This window comes from Mesocricetus auratus, unplaced genomic scaffold, assembly GCF_017639785.1.
Source record: "Mesocricetus auratus isolate SY011 unplaced genomic scaffold, BCM_Maur_2.0 Super-Scaffold_100025, whole genome shotgun sequence".
Taxonomy (NCBI): domain Eukaryota; kingdom Metazoa; phylum Chordata; class Mammalia; order Rodentia; family Cricetidae; genus Mesocricetus; species Mesocricetus auratus.
This window is the reverse complement of record NW_024429206.1, coordinates 23,144,520-23,162,996: the sequence shown is the minus strand read 5'-3', so window position 1 is coordinate 23,162,996 and position 18,477 is coordinate 23,144,520. Positions and strand designations below refer to the sequence as shown.

The following is an 18,477-nucleotide window of genomic DNA, read 5'->3' as shown; positions in this document are numbered from 1 at the left end:
TGGAGGCTGGCAAACAAACCCAGGTCCTCTGCAAGTGTTAACCACTGAGCCATCACTCCAGCTCTGAAAGAACTTCTAACACACACATTGGGAATTTTATAAATTTATATAATACATGAACACTCCTCCAAGATTCCTCCCTCCTAACTTCATGCACCTCCCTTTATAGCCCGTTGAGTCTAATCAGTGGTGTCTACATGAGCAAGAGTGTGGAACCATCCATTGGAACATGGGCAACCTACCAGGAGCTTCTTCCTTTAAAAGATCTGACTCTCCCTGCCCTGGCAACAAAGTCTCAACTAGGCATCAGGTTCATAAGTCTGTCCAATCTATACTGGAATTTTGCCTGGCCTCAACTTGTAGGCAAGCACAGCTGCTATGGGTTCATGAACACAGCAAACCACGTGGTGTTTTGTTTCCAGAAGTCCTCCGTAACCTCTGGCTCTAACAATCTTCCCACCTTCTTCTCTGTAAAGTTCCCCTAGTCTTAGGAAAGGGAGTGGGATGCTCTACAGACACATTTGTCCTAATTGGGACATATTGGTTTTATTGTTGTCAAATTCCAGTATAATACCCTGTCTCCCACAAATCAAAGTGTATAGGTAGTAAGCTTGATAAATTCCTCCTTCTCTTTCTTCTTCTTCATCTTCTCCTCCTTTTCCTCCTTTTCTTTTCTTCTCTCCTCAACCTCCCCCTAAAATACATCACCAAGTTATATGTGTATCTCTTAACTGGGAGAAAATGGTCATTTTCCCTTAAAAAATAAAGATACTAACCCACTATCCATACCTTCTAGCAATTCTAGCTTAAGAAAATAATCATTGACTGAGCATGGTGTTATATACCTTTCATTCCAGCACTGAAGAGGTAGAAGCAGGTGGATCTCTGTGAGTTGTAGGGTAGCCTGGTCCACATACTTAAGTTTCAGGTTAGTCATGGCCACATAGTGACACCCTGTCTCAAATATATAGATATCTAATGCATAATAATATATATTTCATATATAATATGCAATTGTATATTGTAGACTATATATTATTTTGGAATAGAGGGAAAAATGGACCACAGATGCCTCATTTAATAGCTGGAAATATAACTTACAATTTGTGTCACTGACTGAAGATCACAGAAAACTAACTTGAAGGAAGATTTATTTGGGCTCGTGGTTTCAGAAAATTCAGTCCATCATGGTGGGGAGACAGACCATAGTGGAACAGAAAGGCTCACATCAAGGCAGACAGGAAACAGATACAGGAAGGGTCTAGGGCAAAATATAGCTTCCACAGACACATCTCCAGCGGCCTACTTTCGCTACTGAGACCCTACCCTCTTGTTTCCATCATTATTGGGATAGCCGATGTTATAGGAGATACAATATATTTATTTACCAGAGAGAGAGTCACACAAACTAGGAGTTAGAAGCATGGCTGGCTTCCAAGAGAAAAAGAGAGTCCTTTTCCTTTCACTTCCCTTTATATCTACCTGTGCTAGTTTACTTGTCCCCGCCCTCATAGGCAGATAGCTTTGTGGGGTTCACTCCTACACACCATCACTCAGTAGCACCATCATTCCATGAATTCATCAAGGGCTTCATCCATTAATGAAGTCACTGTCCTCATAATCTAATGTCCCCTAGAAATACCAGACACACACTCCGGAGTATGCCTTACAAATCCTCAGGGCATCTCTTGTAAGAAACAGCATGCTATTTATTTTACATTTTTCAATATAAAAGCACCTTCCACAGTTTTAAGTTCCACAAAGATTTGTCTCAGGATAAAAAAAGTAAAAATCCCAGGTATGAGAGCAAGCCAAACTGGAGGGTCTCTGAAGACAGGACGTCGGGAACAAAGGCAAGACCTAACTCATATGATGTGCTCCCCAGGGTTGGGTGCTCTAGTATAATACACAGACTCTGGGGCAAATGATCCAAGGACCACAGAAATAAAGGTAGTTTAACGCTTCCCATCTTAGCTCTAGCCTGTTAGTGATCTGGATAACGGGAAAGTCACAGTCAAGTCTCTATTGTATAGTCTGTAGTTTGCTTTATTCCCTGACTGGACCAGCTTTTGATGCTCCCAGCAAGGCCTGTCAGCTCTGGCCTGGTTCTTCTGGCAGGAAGCCTCCTATCTTAGGGGAACAGAGCCATAATCTAATGCCTATAGGAAAGTATTAACCTTAGGCCATGTACGGGGAATAGTGTTCCCGCCTGAGCACTCATCTAGTGAGGAAATGAGGAAGAGGCATGCTCTCAGGGCTATAAAAATTGCTCTTTGCACTCCTGTGGTGCATTTTCTGTAGGCTGGTTTTGCAGAAACAAAAATAAAATGCCTGGCCTTTCGTGACTCAGAGTCTCACAAATTCATTATTATGAAGTGTGGGTCCTCGTTCTCCACGTCTCTCAGTTCAATCAAGTTGACGATCAAGATGGACCCTCGTGCTATGTGACACTTCTCCGTGTTAGGTCGTCATCTATCAGATGAGAGCTGTGGTGTCACCTCCTGTGACTCACAGCTTTGCTGTGATCATCCGTCTATATAACGCCCGCTGAGTCCTTCAGGGCTGCCTGACACAAAGTCTGTACTCCGTGAATGAAAAGGAGATGAATATCTGCAGGACTTTAAAATCGAGTGTGCAGGCTGAACAGAGGGCTCAGTAGTTAAGAGCATTAAGTGCTCTTTGTACAAGACCTGAGTTCAGTTCATGGTATCCATGATGGGAGGCTGACAGCTACCTGTGTTAACTACCTGTATCTCTGGTTCTAGGGCATCTGACATTTCTTCTGGCCTCAAAAGCACCTGCATGCATTTGGCACACATACATATACTCAGTCACACATGTATACACATATAATAAAATAAAGCTTTAAAATCAGGATGCCTGCTTGGGCTGGTATAGTACACAGGCCCTCTGTGTTGAGTTTTGCATTGCCTTTGAGTTTCTTGGATTCAGAATCATTATTCTTCCTGGCTCTGGGTCCACCATCTCTCTGCCCTATGGGCTGCTTCCAGCTACTCATTTCTGAATTAGCTATAGATGCTCTTTCGGTCAGGCACAAAGAAGAGAAATGTAGGGAACGCATGTCGTAGACAGCTCTTCTTTCAAGTGTCATTTCACAGAGTCGAGCCCAGATGCTGGAGTGCTCTGAGCACAGGGTAAATAGACTTCTACCATAGTGATTGCTTCCAAGCAGGCTGTGGTTGCTATATCCTGAAGGAACGTCCAAGTTGAATTACTGGAAATGTCAGGAGCAAAACAGGGCAGATTAAATGGGCACTGTGAAGTTCAGAGGGAGGCAGTAATTGCTCTTCATCTTAGTGTTAAAAAGAGGGAGTCTGAGAACTCAGGAAATGGAGTAAGCGTTGTACAGGCAGAGCAGCCTTCAACATAGCCAGCAGCTCTCAGGATCCCAGCAGGCTGTGAGGCATGGGATGGTACAACTGTGTTACCTGGAAGAAATGAAGACATGCAAAAGAGCAAAAGAGACACTGTGTCGGAATTGCATGAAACACTAACTTTTAAAAATATTTACTTTATGGCTGTGTGTGTATGTGTGTGTGTGTGTGAGAGAGAGAGAGAGAGAGAGAGAGAGAGAGAGAGAGAGAGAGAGAGAGAGAGAGAGAGAGAGAGAGAGAGCAGATGCCTACAGACAGGGTCAGTTTCTGGAAGGCTGGGATTACAGGCATTTGTAAACCACCTGATGTGGGTGCTGAGAACTGTGTCTTCTGATTAGTGCTCTAAAGTGCCAGCCAAATCTCCCCAGCCACAAACTCTAACTTTAGTTTCAAGAAATCGTTTTCATGCTCAATTGCCCCTACTGGACACTAATGGACACTAAGTGTAAGCTATAGGCTCTGCCACAGTCAGATTCACATGGCTATAACAAACTTCCTGAGGCAATGGACGCATAGAGACAGAATGGTTATTAAGCTCATAGTTTGAAGAGGTTCAAATCCCAAAAGACTCGGTGAATGTTCAGTGAAGACCACCATGTTTTTTTAGGGGCTGGAGAGATGGTTCCATTGGTGAAATGACTGCCTTGTAAAACATGAAGACCTAAGTTCCATTCCTAACACTCACACACAAAGTCAAGTGTGCTGGCACATACTTGCAATCCCAGCCCCCTGAGAGGCAAAGTCAGATGGATCTCTATGGCTTGTAGGCCAGAATTGGTGAGCCCTAGGTCAGCAAGGAACCCTGTCCTACAAAATAAGCCATGTGGTTCCCAAAGAGCTGAACTTTTGATTCTCCTCTGGTCTCTATATATACATACCAACTTACACACACGGGCATGCACACACACAAAATTTAAAAGCTCGTGTGTCTGTGTGTGTGTGTGTGTGTGCATGCGCACATGTGTGTACCACTACATGCATGCAGAGGTCAGAGGACAATCCCAAGTGTCAATATCTGCCCCCCAACATTTTTAAGAATAGGCTACCTAGTTATTGATCACTATGTTCACCAATTACTCGGCCTGAGAACTTCCAGGGCTTTTCCAGTCTCTGTTCACACCCTGCTATAGGATCTGGGATCACAGGTGTGCATATAAATATGTATACACACACATATGTACATCCACATTGATCCTCAGCCAGTGGTGCCATTTGGGAAGGTTGTTCAGCCTTCAGTGGGTGGAGCCTTTCTGGGAGGCAGTAGGCCACTGGGGACTGACCTTGAGCCTATATAGCCCAGCCCTGTCCTCCATCTGTGTATGGACTGTTCATGCAATGCAGCTGGCCAGTGTCATGCTCCCTCAAGCCTGCTTTCCTCAGTACGGTAGACTGTATCCTTCTGAAACTATGTGCCCGAAGTATCTTTGGTCAGGCACTTTATCATAGCTGTTTGTAAAATAACTTAAGACAAAGATCTCAAGCACGTTTAAATTAGGAGTCCCCGGAATTCTGGGTGGGCCATCTAGAGTGGTGGTTCTCCATCTGTGGGTTGCAACTCCCTTGGATCATTTTGTAACCATGAAATTACATGCTGCATATCAAGTGTTTACAATATGAATCATAATAGTAGCAAAACTACAGTTATGAAGTAGCAACAGAAATAATGTTACGGTTGGGGGTCACCACATGAGGAACTGTGCTAAAGGGTCACAGCATTAGAAATGTTTGAGAAGACTGCTCTAGAGGGTCTCCCTGGCCCCAAACATGAGTGGATACATAGTATCTTGCTGCTACACAGGGCAAGCTCCCAAATCCCACCTCATTGACACAAGTTCAAGAAGACACAGGTATGTCTAGTTTGTTAAAAAAAAAAAAAAGCCCAATGGAGGGGAAAACAAAAACATGGAAAGAAAACTTCTACCATTAGAAATGAAGCTGAATGAGCTGTCACAGACTGAACATCCTGTCCTTAGAGGAAGCTCAGCCAGCAGGTGGGAACAATTCCCCACTTAGCAGATGAGAAGGTTGTGGCCCAGAGAGGCCCAATTGCCTTCCTAGAAATCAAAGAACTAGGTCGTTCCAGTTACTTTCCTGATGCTGTGCTAAAATACTCCCGTGGCAAACAGCTTAAGGGACAAAGAGTTTTTAGCTCACAATTCCGTGTCACAGTCTGTCGTGGAGGCACGGACTTAAGTCAGCCGGTCACATCGCATCTATAGGCAAGAGCAGAGAGAGGCGAGTGTGTTCAGATTCCTAGGTTTCTTCGCTCTTACTCAGTTCAGAGCCCAGCCTAGAGAATGGAGCTCACCACAGTGGGCTGAGTCTACCTACATCAATTAACACCCGAGACTATGTCACATAAACATGCTCATGGGCCAACCCCAGCTAGACGGTTCTCCAAGTGAAGCTCTCTTCTCGGGTGACTCTAGGTTGTGTCAGGGGAACAGTTAAAACTAACCAGCATGTAGGTCCATCTCAGACTCAGGTCAGCACCCAACACTTGCTACTTGTGCAGAGAACCCAGGTTGGGTTCCCAGCACCCACATCAGGTAGTGTATAATTTCCTCTAACTCCAATCCCACAGGATCCAGCACCTCCTTCTGGCCTCCATGGGTGCTGCACAAATGGTGTACGTGTGGACAAGCAGGCTTGTATACGTACATTAAAGAAGCTATTTAAAAAAGAAGTAGCATTGCCAGCACTTTCTTAGTAGAACACGTCTCCCAAACCCCTTCTTCAGTATTCTCTCATGATTAACCATGACTTTCACAGGTTTTCTTTTTTGGTGTGTGTATGTGTGTGCATAGGCACATACAGAGGAGACCCATGCACACGTACATGTGCATGTATATGGAAGTCAGAGGTCAACATTGACTATCATTCCTAATGTATCTGTGTGTGTGTGTGTGCACGCGCATGCCTAAAAATAATATTTCTCATTCAAAACATAACAGTCTTTAGAAACTTGACCATTTTATCTGGGGGTTCCAAGATGCTAATGAGAGCTCTAGATCTGTCTGCTCTGTCTGATAGACATGCCTAGTGTGGTCACATATCCATTAAGTAAATAAATAACACTCTCACACCTTGACATTTTGGATCTGTCAAGAAGGGAAGCAGAGAGTTCCATCTTCGCCCTTGGCAGGCTTCAGAGCTGGACTTTGAAGGCGTGATGTGAGGCTGGCAGACAGGATGAATCTGCCCTGGTGGAGAAATGTGGATGCATGCTTGACAAATCAATTCTCCTTTTCAGAGAAGGAGCAGGAAGGCTCCCACAGAGGTCAGGCAGCTCAATTACCGGAGGCAAAACAGAATGCAGCAGGTTCCTGAGGAGTGAAGGGGTCTCTGAGTGGAGATGCTAGCACGGCCACCTGCCAGGGTCACCTGGGCGACTGGGACTTACTGCTGGGAGCCTCTGGTATTAATGACATCGTCACCTCCACATACAGGGCTGGCCTCTGCCTTCAGTCTCAGAGGTTCTGAGACGTTTCACCCAAAGCCGGGTGGATCTGCGGAGCCTGCACAGTGGCTGCCTTTGCTGACGGCCCTACAAGCCTGACCCCAGCGTTTGCGCTTTACTGATCCTGACTTACTCTCCTGCAGGTAGAAGAAACTAATATTTGGGCACCCCAGTGGACTGCAGAAAGTGTGCTTTTCAATCAAGAGCTGTCCAATAAGATACAGTCAATGATAAGGGGTGAGAGGCTGGGTTGAAACTCCAGTAGCCCTCAGCCACTTGGCTTCCTCGTCAGTTAGAAAGCTTTCTCTGGGGCTGGGGGAGTGGTTTTGTCAGCAAAGTGCTTGGCAGTGGAGCATGAGGGTCTGAGGGAGAGCCCCAGAAGCTGGCGTGGGTGTGGTTTCTGCTGGATTCATAGCATTGTGGAGGGAAGAGCCTGGCCCTGGGGCTCACTGGCCAGTCAGCCGCAGTGGCTGGGTTAGTTCAGGCCAGAGAGAGCCCTTATTTCAAAAAACAAAGGGGATGGCACCTGTGGAATGATGTTGTCCTCCGGCCCCTTTATGCATACACACATACCACATACACTTACACATGCATGCACACACACCCCCACACACACACAGATATGTGAACAGATTCCAGTTCACATCCACATGTCCAATCAACAGTAGATGGAGTATGCCTGCAAAGTGTCACACCGCCACTGAACTCCCACAGACTTTGAGTCTCATCGTGTTGCCATTTAACAACCAGCCCCATCATAGTCACATTATGTTAATATCATAACGTATCTAGGGATAATGTGAAATACATGGGAAGATATGTGTAAGCTCTATGCAAATAGCGCACTATTTTATACAGTTGTCTTGAGCGTCCATAGGCTTTGGAACCTGTGTGGAGGGGATGTTCTGGAACTAACCTACCATGGATACTAAGGGATGAGTATGCATCCAATCAAATCCCATGATCGACAGATGTCTGGGTAAACAAGGGGTAAGGGCTGGGGATGTGGCTCGATTGGCAGAGTGATTGTCTAGCATGCAGGAAACGTTGGGTACCATACCCAGCACCCTCTAACCTGGGCACAGTGGTGTATGTCTGTAATCCTAAACTGTATTTGAGAGGTGGAGACAGAAGGATCAGAAGATCTGTCATCTTCAGGTACATAGTGAGTTAGAGGCCAGTTTGAGGTACAGGAGTCCTTGTCTCCCAAAGGAAAGGAAGGAAAGAGAGGGAGAGAGAGAGGGAGAAAATAATTCTGTCATATCCATGATCAAATACAATTATTTTGGCTCATGGTTCAGAGGTACAGTATATAATGGTGGGGGAAGGCATGGTGGCAGGTGCTTTGCTTAGCTGGTCACGTGGCATCCACAGTCAGGGAGCAGAGAGAGATGGATGCTGGTGCTCAGCTCACTGTCTCCGTTTTCTTCTGTCTGAGACCCATGGAATGAAGCTGCCCACATTCATGTTACATCTTCTCTTCTCAGTCAAGTCTTTCTGGAAAAGGCCTCATGGACACACCCAGAGATACCATGGTGATACTAAGCTTGATCGACAAAGATGAACCATCCACCAGGCCATGACAAGACATACCTACCAATGACACACGCTGTGCCCTGCCAGCTCCTCCTGGACTCATCTTCAAGTTTTGTCACCTCTCTTTAGTCTGTTCATACTTTTAATCCAACGATGGATTAATCCTTGATTAGGTCAGGTCAATCATGACCCATTCATCTCTGAAAACTCTCATACCCTGGTTGAAACTTACTCACCTCCTGGGTACTTCTCAATCCAGTCCAGTTGGCCATCAGGGTTAACCAACACAAGAGGGCTCAGCAGTTAAGGGAGTTTAACCAAAGAGCACCGGAGTCCAGTTCCCAGCACTGGTGATGGACAGCTCACAGCCACTTATAACTCCAGCTTCAGGGGAATCTGATAGACTCTTCTGGCTTCTGTGGACAAATGTGTGAGCATGCATGCATGCTTGTACACACACACACACACACACACAAATAAATCATTTTAAAATGATTGATTGCTGGTCATGGTGTTTTATCCCAACACTCAGGAGGCAGAGACAATTGGATTTCTATGAGTTCAGGGCCAGTCTGGTCTACACAGTGAGTCCCAAGGAGGGTGGGTAACAACAAAGATGTTACCTGCCAAAGTTTAGGCTTCCCTAGCACACACAGGTGTGTACCAACCCTCTCCAATACCCATAAACACTCACTTGGTTTTTCTTCCTTCTTGCCTATTTGTACAAAACACTGGTTTGCAAATGTTCCTTCTTTTTTGTTTTAGAAAGCTTTCAGTCCTTAGAGAATCCTACTTGTCAATTCTTTTGAATGTTAAAAGACATAACATCCCTGTTCCTACCTACATGAAAAAAATGACATCCTGATGTGTCCCCCTTGACATTAATGCCCCTCTGTGATCTACCTGCACAATTGTCAATTGTCTAATTTTTCTTCCTAATCAATAGAAGCCTTAAAAAATACATTTTTCACATCTGCTGGGCTTTTAAAAGAACTCATTATAGGAATTCAGCACCTAGTCTGTCTGTTGAAAGCCTCCTCAGTTTCTCCAGGCAAAAGGCTCACAGACAGTGCTACCCTTGTCTATTCACGGGAGACCACATACAGGCAAATCTCTAAATGTCAAAGGAAAGCATATTGAAGATGTTTCCTTTGGTACATTCCTGTGGGTGAGAGAGCTCTTTCTTAAAAGTCAGGGGGCAGTGTATGAAGGGTTACCACCAGAGCAGAAATTTGTCTATGGAGAAAGGAGAAGAGAAAGGCGAGGGGGGGGGGGACAGGGAGGGAGGGAAGGAAAGAGAGAGTGATTCTCAGGGTCCCAACCTCTTTGGGTCAATTTGTAACAATGAAAATACATCCTGCATATCAGATATTTACATTGCAATCCATAACAGTAGCAAAATTAGTGTTGTAAAGCAGCAGTGAAAATAACTTTGTGGTTAGGGGTCACCACAACACGAGGAATTGTATTCCAGGGCCGAAGCATCAGGAGGGTTGAGAGCCACTGCCCTAGCAGATGTGGCTAGCTGGTCATATACCTTGAAGGTGATATCCATTTCTGTTACTGGCTGCGATCTCTGCTTCTTTTATTATTGTATTCTGTTAGCATTATGTTTTCATTTATTTGTTTGTATTGTGTGTGTGTGTGTGTGTGTGTGTGTGTGTGTGCGCATACACATGCAGTGAGGTCAAAGGGTAGCTCTCAGGAGTTGTTTCTTTCTTTCCACCTGTGTGGATCTCTGGGACCAAATTCAAGTCATCTGACTAGGTGGAAAGTACCTTTACCAACTGATTTGAATGAGAATGCTCATGTGTGCACAAACACTCACACTTCACACACACACACACACACACACACACACACAGCGCACAGGCTTATACATTTACGTGCTTAGTCCCCAGTTGATGAACTATTTGGGGAGGATTAAGAGGTGTGTCTTAGTTAGAGTAGGTGTGTCTTTCTCAGAGGAGATACGTGCATGGGGATGGGCTCTGACATTTCAAAGCCCATACCAGGCCCGGAGTCTGTGTATTTTGCTGCCTGTGATTCAGGGTGTAGCTCTCAGCTACTGCTCCAATGCCATGACTGCCCGCATGCTGCCATGCTCCCTGCCCATAATGACAATGCACTCACCCTCTGAAGTTGTAGCAAGCACCCAGTTGGCCATGGTGTCTCTTCACAGCAGTAGAACAGTGACTAAGCCATTAGCTGAGTCACTTGCCCCCCACTTTTCCTCTCCACCACTGTACCTTAATCCAGCAAGCTACGAGGAGCTGCATTTCACATGGTATCATTCCAGCTGCTGTGCCTCCCTCCAGACCCTGATGGAACCATTTTCCTGCAACTGTGTGAGCCAAAACTAATTCATTCTACTTTTGGCTGCTTCTGCCTGGCATTCTGTCACAGCAACTAGAAAACTAACCAACGCAGGCACTGTTAGGATTGCAGGAAGAAAATGAGATGGACTTGTTAGCTAAGTGTCAATCATATGAAGGGGTGGGACTATATGGTGGTGGATACTGATTGTACAGTTGATAGGTTATGCAGGCACAGAATAGACACACCTCTGGGCGTGTCTATGAGGGAGTTGCGGGACCTGGTTAACTGCTTGTGGGCAGCACCATTCCATGAATAAAAAGGAGGGAGTGAGCTGAGCACCAGCGTCCATCTCTCTCTCTGCTTCCTGACTGGGATGTGCTGTGACCAGCCGCCTCATGCTCCTGCAGCCACACCTTCCCCACCATGAACAACTGTACTCTCTAACTGTGAGGCAAGAGAAATTCTCTCTTCCTTAAGTTGCTTTGGTTAGGTCTTGCTCTCAGCAACACATAAATTAATTAATGAAGTCCAGGAAGCAAACACTTGTGAGTCAATTATCGATCCATTGAAAACAAGGTAGCCCCTTTAGATTTATAAGGCTACTCATTAGCTGGACCCCCAATACTTGTCACTGTATATATTATGAAGAAATATTGATGTTGTATTTTATAATAATCCTGCCATGTCCTACCAAAATCATAACTGCTAATCAATTTTCATCACAAACAGTGTTCTGGGTTATGAATTTATTTGTATGCTACTCTAGTTTCCTTCCTGTTGCTGTGATAAAACTCTAACCAAAACTAACTTAGGGGTGGAAATTTCTAATTTGGTTTATACTTCCATGTAACAGTCCATCAGTAGGGGAAATCTAGGCATGAATTCAAGGCAAGAACTTGCGTCAGAAACTATGGAGGAATGTTATTTGCCAGCTTTCTCCAATTCTCATACCTGGTTAGCTTTCTTATGCATCTCGGGACTAATGTGCTAAACTCTTCCATATCAATTAAAAATCAATGAAACCTCCCAAAACATACCTATGGACAGTTTAATCTAGTCAGTTCCTCAATCAAGGCATTCTCAAATGATTCTATGATGATTAAAGCTAAGACACATATCATTCTTACTTAGTTGGTTAACAGTGAGCACATATTTTGATGTGCAGTTAGTCAATGTAAAAATCTTTCATATTCGGATATGATGGTAAATGCCTGTCATGCCAACAACACATGGGAGCCTGAAGCAGGAAAACTGCAATTTTAGTGTCAGCCTGGGCTACATGATGAGATGCTATCTCAAAAATCATGTAAAATAAATCAAATATATGAATAAATGGTATTTTATAATACATGTTCTTGAATAACAGCTATCTTTCTCATAACCATTAAATAAATGTAATGTATGTATATGTATCTGTGTGTGTGTGTCTGTGTGTTGTCTGTGTGTGTCTGCATGTATCTGCGTGTATCTGTGTGTGTGTGTGTGTGTGTGTGTGTGTGTGTGTGTGTGTCTGTGTGACAGTACATGTGTGGGAAGTCAGGATTCTCCTGCCTTGCTTCCCATTTCACCATAAGAGTGAATTACAGCCACATGTTACATATATGGCTTTTACATGGGTTCTGAGAATTCCAAATCAGGTTCTCACACTAGTATGGCAAGTGATATCCTGCTGAGTAATCTTCCCAGCCCTAAACAGAATTTTTAAAGAAAAACCTTCATAGTTTCCTCTGTGAAAATTGTTTCTCTTCCATTTCCCACCCCTGAATTGGAAACTGATATATATCCAAGACATCAAACAACCAACCATCACATGCAACTTTAGTTGAAATGTGCACAATTGTGTCATCTTATGACCACATGGGATGAATCTGTACCTATCCATGTTTCCTTCAACTGTCCAACAACAGGTCCTACTTGTGATGGCTAATCTCAATTGTCAACTTGATGAGATCTAGAATTACCTGAGAGACAGAGCTCTGAGGAAGCCATGGTGGGCTCTCTTGATTAGGTTAATTGAAATAAGAAGACTTATCCACCATCATTCCCTGGGCTGAGACCCTGAACTGGAGAAAGGGAGAAAAGTGATATAACCACAAGAATTCTTTGTTTCCAGCTTTTTTAGTGGCTACAACGAGACCAGCTATACCAAGCACCCAATGCCTAACCTTCCCCATCATGGCTTTATGTGAGGACACCAGACCTTGAACAGAGACCCACTTCCCCTTCGGCCTGGGAGCAGGCAGCTGTGAGATAATGTTTACTGAAAACAATTCAGTGCTATAAAGCTCTTGATAGGGCTCAGATAAGGGCTCACTCACTGAAACACCATGACTTTGACACCCCCTACGGCTAGATGCTTCTTCCTGCTCCCTGCTGTGTCTCCCCGATTCTGGGGCCAGAGATTAAACCACCAGCCAGGAGGGTGAGAAGTCTGGGAAAGTTGTTGGAGAATTGTATGTAGATGGATGGCAGAAGTCCTTAAAAAGGGAAGCGTTTTTTCTTGGGGAGTTCTCCTAAGCTGACTTGGGAAGCATAAAGTTTTCTTAAAGCAACCGACCGGTCTCTGTGTCATCTATCCCGACCACCTGGCTACATTCTCGGATGCAGGCTACACAGCAGGTGCGACAGCTTTACCCTTTCACTGTAATCCAAAACAAACTCTCTCTCCTTTAAGTTGCTTTTGCCAAGGTATTTCATCAAAACAGCAAATGGAAGTCAAGGCAGGAACCTGAACTAGAAACCATGGAAGAATGCTGTTTTCTGGCTCACTTGAGGGCTCATTATTAGCATTCTTTAAAAAGCCAGTACTACATGCCTAGGGAATAGTGCTGTCCCCAGTGGGATGGGCCCTCCTGCATCAATTAACAATCAAGACAATACCCAAAGACATGCACACAGGCCAGTTTGATCTGGACAATTCCTCAGTTAGGACTCGCTTATCAGGTGATTCTAGGCTATGTCAACTGAGCAATTAAGCTTATTAGGACAGGAGTCATAATTACATGTTCGTGTAAAAAATGGATTGCAGCTTACCATCTATGAGATTCTCATGAATACTGGAGAACTGAATTATGTGTAAATTCTGATGTCTAGAAAGAGGAACAAATGACAAAAGTCATAAGTCAAACTAATCCAGGTCTATTTTTGAAACACAATCTAAGTATCTCTAAATACATTACTTTCTTGAAAAGATTTGACAATTACATTTTTCTACTCTTCCTCACCTTCACCTGTAGGCTTCCTTCTCTTTCTCCTTCTTTTCTAAACACACACACACAGAATAATTCTGACTATTATGAATGAGAAAAATCCCTGGTGCAATCAATACTTTCAATATTTCAACCCATTCATAAACCTTCCCAGGCAAGTTATTGATTGAAGATTTTATTTTTATTTGTGTTTGACATGTGCACGTGAGTGCAGGTTCCTTTGAAGACCAGGAGAGGGTGCAGGACTGGATAGAGTCACAGGCATTCATGAGCCATCCAACATAGATGTTGGGGATTGAAGTCTCATCCTCTACAAGAGTATCTCATGTTCTTAACATGGAGTCATCTCTCCATCCCCCATTGATTGAATTCTAGGTCTGAATGTTAAGAGGGAATTGCATGGAAATATCATGTGCAGTACGGGAGAGCCTTGGGCTGGAGAGATGGCTCGGTGTTTAAAAGCACTGGTTGCTCTTTCGGAGGACAGAGGTTGAGTTCCTAGCACTACATGGAAGTTTACAGCTGTCTCTAACTCCAGTTCCAGAGGATCCCATACCCTCTTCTGGCCTCTGAGTAACCAGAACCCACATGGTACTTGCACATATTTGCAGACAAAACACCCATGTGCATATGATAAAAATAAGTCAATCTTTGGGTTTTTCGAGTCAGGGTTTCTTTGGAGGCTGTCCTGGAACTAGCTCGTGTAGACAAGGCTGGTCTTGAACTCACAGAGATCTGCCTGTCTCTGCCTCCCGAGTGCTGGGATTAAAGGCATGTACCACCACTGTCCAGTAAATCAATCTTTAAAAAGAAAAAAAAAAAAAAGAAAGAAGGGAGAGCCTTGATCTAGACTTAGTATTCTTCTAATCTTCTATTCTAAGGTAAACCTTTGCAATCCCTCCCTAACTGTAGACTTGATAATGCCTTTGGTGGCATACACATACAACTGTGCAATATGCACTTCTCAAGTAATAATCTATTCTTTTCTTTTGAACCACAAAGAGGTCTTTAGCATACTTCATTTGTTAATAAAAAAAATTCCCCTCTGGAAAAGGCACAGTGGCTTTCGAGAAATATTATAAATAGTCCTTCACTAATTGGAACCCACCCCACCTCAATCTTCTGGTGTACGTGAGAACAATGTGGAAGGCTCTCGGATCCCTGATGCACACAGATAATTTCATTACTCTGGTCCTGGCTCCAACCCTAAGGGTATGGGTGGCCCATTTCTAAAATAGGTGCGTTTGAAAGAGTTTGGATGAAGTGGGACCCACCCTAAAGTAAATTAGCTAATGAAATCTAGGCACACAGTTAGGAAAGAAAAAAAGTCACCAGTGAGATAAGACGTAATGGAGACTAAAGGTATAGTTTGGAAAAGGGGGGGGGCATGGAATGGTGTTCCTTATCATCCAGCAGTGAGCAATGAGCAGATTCCTGTCCTACATACAGCAGTTAAAAACACAAGGAAATCCTTTGCTTCAAAAAAAGAAGGAATAATTAAAAGTCAGTTTAGGAATTAGAAAAGAGAAGGCAGAAAGGGAAAAAGACAGGAGGAGAGGGGGACTGGGGAGATGGCTTAGTGGGTCAGGGTGCTTGGTGCCAAATCTAATGGCCTAAACTCTATCCCTAGAGCCCAAGGGGTGGAAGGAAAAAACCAACTCCAGCAAGCTGTCCTCTGACCTCTACACAGACATGCCTGCGCCTCCCAATCCACAAGGCAAATACACAACTGCAAAATCAAAATTTTAAAACAACAGAAATATATTGGAGGTAAGGAAACAAATATGACAGGGTGGGAAGGAATAAGACCCCCATCTCGAATGTTTGAAAGAAAGGAAAGGAAAGGAGACAGATTTAAGCTATGAGACTCCAGAAAACGCAATTGAGGTTGATGTGAACAAAGCTGGCCCTCTGGACATAAGCCTGCCATCCCAGTGACTTGAACAAAAGAAGGATCCCAAGATCAAGACCTGATGGGGCTACAGTGAGTTCAAGGCCAGCCTAGACAAATGAAGGAGAGCTTGTCTCAGAAGGAAAAAATGTAAAAGGAGAGTTGAAATGTTATTCAGAAGTCAGGCATTCATCACTGAGCAACACCCTAACCCTTCACTGAGGGAATTGGGGAGACATTTGTCTTACTTAGAGTTTCTGTTCCTATGAGGAAACACCATGACCAAAAAAACAGGTTGGGAAGGAAAGAGTTTATTTGGCTTATACTTTCACATTTTAGTCCATCACTGAAGGGTATAAGGGCAGGAACCTGGAGGCAGGAGCTGATGCAGAGGCCATGGAGGGAGCTGCTTACTGGCTTGATACCATGACTTGCTCAGTCTGCTTCCTTATAGAACCCAAGACCAACAGCCCAGGGATGGAACCATCTACACTGGGCTGGGCCTTTCCCTACTGATCACTAAAAAAGAAAATGCCTTACAGCTGAATCTTAGAGTCATTTTCTCAATTACAGTTCCCCATTTTCAGATAGCTTGTGTCAAATTGATTCAAAACTAGCCAGGACAGCATTCTATCCCTAAGCAATACCCTTAAGCCCTCACAGGGAAATCTAAAAAGATACCATGGTCTACCTCTGAGCCATGCCTCACAGCCTGACTGATGAATGCTAGGAAGGCATTTTCCACTGAACCATACTCCACCATTCTTCTTACTCTTTCTTTTTCGACAAGGTCTTCCCCACCTCACCAAGGAGGTCTCAAACTTGCAGTTTTCCTGTCCCAGCCTCCTGAGTGGCTGAGAGAACAGGCCTTCACCAGCTTTCTCTTTTTATACTAGAAATTCAGTCTCCATATTTAAAATGACGATTTACCTGTATGTTCACCCTGTAACGTTTGAGTTTCAAAGAGCTGAGCATGAGCAAAAACATAGACACGGTTTGTCCGTGAATCCATTGCACTATATAGACTTAAGAATGAATGTGTGTGCTGGGGATGTGGCTCAGTTAGAAGAGTTGCTTGCCTAGCGTGAAAGAAGCTCTGGGTTGGGTGTCCAGCGCTGCACGAACTGGGTACGGTGTCACATACCTATAACCTCAACACACCTTTAATCCCAACACTTCGGAGGAGGTGGCAGGGGGATCAAAGTTCACTGCCATCCTTGCATATGTAGGAAGCCCTAGACCAGACTCTGTCTCCCACTCTAACAATGACACGTCATGCAGACGTTCATTTCCCATTCTTCCTAAATCGAGCTCCTCTCCAGGGTGAATGAAAGACGGCCCAGCCGTCACATGCAGTGTCAGCCCTTGGACTACAGAGTGCTCACTCCCAACACAAGTTGGAACCCAGCATAATGGTGTCATAGCATTTAAACAGCCAGCCACTGCCCAGGTTAAATACACTGGGGACTTCACAAAATAATCCATCAGCATGCCCAGGGTCTGTTTAAAATTTCTGCTATAGACACACAGAGATAATTCTTGACATTCTTTTCCCACCTGACTCAGATCTTAACTATGCCTTCAGCTCTTTTCATCCTAAAATTTATATAACAAATGGGTCTCAGTCTTTTTGGATTCCTGGCCAATTAAGGGACCCTGAAGAATCAATTATTTTGACTTATTTCCCAGGCTGAAGGGAGGGAGTCTTGCATTTTCAGGACCCTGGCTTTGAAACCCCTTGAAAGCATTACTGAAAAGCGAGAGGGAATTAGACAATAAGGATTCTTTCAAAACAGTGGGATTTGAGGGATCTTATTACCCACTTTAAGATCTTACCTTAAGGCTGGAGAGAGTATTAATTGGAATGAGGACATCCAAAAGCCTGCAACTACTCTAAGCCATCTGCATCGTTCAGATCTGCCTTTTAGCTCTTTTTAATTTCTTACTGTTCCATCCTCAACAAAAGTATTCAACTTCTAACTCCCTGGGTATATGCCTCACCCCGGGAACAAAGAAATGCAATGGAAAGAAAGAAAGGGTTGGGGGGGATGGAGACAGAGAGAAAGGACCAGGCCACAAAGAATCAATGGCATTTCAAATCCCATTTCCTACTTTGATCAGTGAGTAATCCCTTTTAAGGGAAGTGGGATTGAAAATAGAGGGGTCAGGCTGCAAACCACTGGGAACGCTCCTTCCCAGCATCTCTAAAGGAAGCTCTTGTGACACCCGGTTCTTACCAGAAATAACCGGTGCTTTCTCTATATATAGTGTGAAATGCTCTGAAATAGGTAGGGATGACTGACAACAGTTCCGCTACAGATTGGTTCTGGAATGTTCCCTCCCAGGTGGTGCTGGCCGGTGGTGGGAGCTGGAACTGTGGAAAGCTGGACTCTAGTGGGAGAGGTTTTAGGTCTTTATGGGATTATTAATTGATTCTCTTGATGCTGCAGACCAAATGCCTAACAAAAGCAACTTAAGAAAGGGAGAATGTATTTGGGCTCACAGTATGAGGATTCAGTCTATCATGGAGGGGAAGGGATGGGAACTGGAGAGAGATGAGTACTGTTGCTTAGTGTGATTTCTCACCTTTATTCAGTCCAGGACCCCAGTCCATGGGATGGAGTTACCCATGCTCAGGATGGGTCTTCTCACTTCCGTTAACCTCAT

The 18,477-nt window shown here is 44.2% G+C and overlaps 1 long non-coding RNA gene across 1 annotated transcript in view; it reads right to left on the bottom strand.

Moving 5' to 3' along the window:
• Positions 1–12,670: 12,670 nt before the first annotated feature.
• The window catches only part of LOC121133904, a 28,845-nt gene continuing 23,038 nt past the window's right edge, over positions 12,671–18,477 (bottom strand). Inside the window, exons 3-4 of the long non-coding RNA XR_005870918.1 lie at positions 13,744–13,799; positions 12,671–12,773 (exon numbers count right to left, since the gene is read on the bottom strand). This is a non-coding gene — a long non-coding RNA (uncharacterized LOC121133904). The remainder of the gene's footprint in view (positions 12,774–13,743; positions 13,800–18,477) is intronic.